This window comes from Electrona antarctica (genome assembly GCF_951216825.1).
Source record: "Electrona antarctica genome assembly, contig: SUPER_2_unloc_1, whole genome shotgun sequence".
In the NCBI taxonomy this organism is placed as follows: Eukaryota; Metazoa; Chordata; class Actinopteri; order Myctophiformes; family Myctophidae; genus Electrona; species Electrona antarctica.
In genome coordinates, this window is record NW_027638779.1 from 154007 (window position 1) to 158189 (window position 4183).

Below are 4183 nucleotides of genomic sequence, written 5' to 3' on the forward strand. Positions count from 1 at the left end.
CTGTATATTTACTGTAGTTTACTGTAGTTTACTGTATATCTACTGTATATTTACTGTAGTTTACTGTATATTTACTGTATATTTACTGTAGTTTACTGTATATTTACTGTATATTTCCTGTAGTTTACTGTATATTTACTGTATATTTACTGTATATTTACTGTATATTTACTGTAGTTTACTGTATATTTACTGTATATTTACTGTAGTTTACTGTATATTTACTGTATATTTACTGTATATTTACTGTAGTTTACTGTATATTTACTGTATTTTACTATATATTGACTGTATATGTACTGTATATTTACTGTATATTTACTGTAGTTTACTGTAGTTTACTGTATATTTACTGTATATTTACTGTATATTTACTGTATATTTACTGTAGTTTACTGTATATTTACTGTATATTTACTGTAGTAGGCCTATTTAAATGACTGAAAGTGAAAGTTTGTTTTTCAGCTTCAAATGAGACATACTGGTTACATATCATGAAATATTGACTGTTGTTTCTCAGTAAAAACAAATAATGTAATTGTTTCTGAGAGTATGCAGATGGCATCAAACAGACCCTTATTGCCACCCTTTGGCAGATATATGGGTCCGTTTGATTCCATGTGTACACTAACTAACAATGAGGGTTTTAACAGAGTGAACAAATCATCTTTCACAGAGAAATGATAGAATCAGAATGAGAAGTCTTTATTGCTATGACTGTATGACATGTAAAGGAATTTGGTTTGGTGGGAGTACTGTGAGTACTGTTACAACATTGGGACAGGTGCCAAACAGGACAAGACATTTTGGGGTGGGCAACTTTGACGATGGAGAGGGGCCACTATATATTTCCACATTCACTCCAGAGGGGCCACGTTGCATATTACTGTTGTAGCAAAAATAGCCGATCTACAAGCGGTGCGACGCGTTTTGAGCTTGTAGATTAGCTATTTTTGCTATATTTTAATTGAAATCCTGAAAAAATAATATTTGTATTTAATTTCAAATTCATTTAGTTATAGTTATAGACAAACAAAAGCGGGTCATGTTTGGATTGTAAACAGCTGAAATCTATAATATATCAGTATTCTGATATTAACCTGAGGGCCGCATTAAGTGAAGGTTAATGCATGTGGCCCCCGGCATGTGGCCCCCGGGCCGCCAGTTGCCCATGATGTGCAATGAATAGTGAATAAATAATAAATATAAAGTGCAGAGAGTTCAAAGTGAACTCAGCACACAACAAAGTCTCCACTTCAGCCAAAAGACACCAAACACATTTACAATCTCTCTCTCTCTCAATTCAATTTCAATTTCAAAAGGCTTTATTGGCATGATAAATATGTTCTACATTGCCAAAGCATACATACAACAAAACAAAAGTCAACATTGTGCACACAGAGACAACAACAAACATCCCAACAATACTGAACAACAAGCAATACAGTAACAATGAAAATAAATGAACAAACAGAAACATAACAGCAACTCAATGACCCTGTTCAGCCAGATATACCTGTCTCTACTGTCAACTGGCTGGCCCTCAGTTGATGACAACTCCACACGTATTTTGCTGCATGCCAAAACATTTGGACTGTTCTCCCAGAACATATTGAAATGATGAGTTATTAATTAATGGTGGATTCAAATTCTTTATATTTTTCTTTAAATTTAGGGAAGAATGATGCTCTGATGTCTTTATATTTGTCGCATTGTAACAGAAAGTGTAGTTCCGTCTCCACCTCCCCTTGAGAGCAGAGTGAACACATGTATGTCTTCTCTAGGCAGCCAGTTCCGTCTGTGTCTGCCTGTTTCTATTGCCAGGCGGTGGTCGCTGAGTCTCTCTCTCTCTCTCTCTCTATATCCCCTGCCCCCCCCCCCCCCCCCCCCCCCCCCATCTCTCAATGCAATCATTATTTTTTTGGTTTTGTTTCTTGATCTTATTTCTGCGAGCACGACGACAGCTGGTGGCTCTTTCCCTCTCTCCCTGTGTCTGCTCCTCCCCCAGCAGCCCCCCAACACACACTGTTTCTCATTGTTAGAGATGACAGTGATGATAACAATGCATGAGAGAGAGAGAGAGATAGACAGAGAGAGAGAGAGAGAGAGAGACAGAGAGAGAGAGAGAGAGAGAGAGAGAGAGAGAGAGAGAGAGAGAGAGAGACTTCCTTCAGGTGGAGACAGCGGTTGAGTTCAACAGTCATAGAGTAGAATGTGATCTACACACGCCTTCCTCCTTCCTTATCAACTTCCTCCAGATTAGTTTAATGCAGGTTTGACCAATAATAATAATAATAATAATATAATGCGAGCCTCCCTAATAGAAATTGTATATTAACTGACAGCATTCATCAAAGGAGGCACAGTTGCTGTTGAACAAAGCACGAATTGTAGGTTTATTTCATGTATTACTCAGGATCTGTTGTCCTAATTATTTTATTCTCATTTTCTCCCACAGTGGATCTGTTATCTTAGTGGGGTCCATAGACACACCGTCATTTACAACTCATGTCAAAGTTTGACTTTCAAGTCAATACTGACTGTATTTCAAATATTAATGTTTTGAATATTCTGATATGGAGACTTTGCACAAAGCACCACAAGGATATTTGATTTGATTTGATTTGTTCATCTTTATTTTGAACCTTCAGGTAAAACAGTAAAATAAAAATAATAATAAAAAACACAATGCATATATATATTTCTTTTTTTAAATAAGAAAATGATAACGACAACAATGTGATCACTGATCTTCCACCTGAAGTTGAAAAAGGAGTAGGAAGAAGTAAAGACCCCACATCCTCTGCATAGGGTGCAGAGGATGTGGGGAAGAGGTGAACTTATTCAACATTTCGTCAACTTGCTACATCTTTGCACCTACAGCCTCTACACACACTGAAAACATGGCGTCCACTCACAGACTAGTTAACAGTCTTTGTATTGAGTTGTGCTTGAAATGTACTGTAATTCTACAAACTGTTAATAAATACTTTAATCAATCAATCAATCAAAAATGAAGTTAAGATGTTAATGAAGCACAAGTCAGGGTATTGCCTGCATGGAATCTGAAGGGATTTGTTGAAAAAAGTCTGACAAAAAGGAAAGTTCATTTTATTTTTCATTTCATTTCATTTTATTTCGCACATAGTGTATCACACAATACAGTACAAATCATAATAGATAACAATTAATTTGTCTTTCATAATTCATTTGTCTTTCATACTTCCTATATATCTGATACACCCATGGCGAAAAGGAGCAGGAAGAAGGATAAATTCTTATTTCACTTATAAGTTAATATACTTTAATGATTGGCGCATACACATCTAAACAAAAAACATATTTTTCTAGCCTTTCCATCTTCTCGGCGAGGATCCCCCTCTGGCAGCGGCCGTGCCTTGTGACGTGGTTGTGTAGGCGGACAGCTCTGGGTTCCTCCACCCTTCATCCTTATCAGAACCCTGCAGCCCGGCTGGGACCCGATAGCCCTCATCAAACAGCTCCTTCCTACCTCTAATTCTGTCCTCTCAGCCCGAACGGCCCGAGCGTTATCACACAACAAATGTTCCTAGTTACGTCACTGCCACAAGTTATACCACAGCACGGGGGATTGCCTGCTAAGGAGTGGACCATATATGTTAGGCCTGACGTTGACATTTAAAGAATGTCCTGACAGTTTTTTTAAATACCTATGTTGATGTTTCTGTATCAGTGGTGCTCAATATTTCATGTTTCTGTATCAGTGGTGCTCAATATTTCATGTTTCTGTATCAGTGGTGCTCAATATTTCATGTCAAGGACCCCAAAAATGATACGTAATTGGCCCCCCATCTGAAAATATGTTATTCCAGGAACCCCTCAGAACCCCTCAGAACCCCTCAGAACCCCTCAGAAGCAAAGATTTGAGTTAAAAATGTTCGCTCTGAAAGAATATATATATTCAAAGATTTGCGCCGCATTTTCACGATTTTTCTAAAATAGCAGACCTACAAGCTCGTAGCGCGGGCACTCGGTGCCGCGCTATGAGCTTGTAGATCTGCTATTTTTCAATAGCTAAAGTATAACATAATGCTTAAAACACCAAAAGGGGTTCCCGTTCAGAATGGGATTTAACACCAAGCTCTTTGACAGTGGCTGGCTGGCATAATGTATCACCGTTTTGTGTTTTGGGATGTGGTCATAA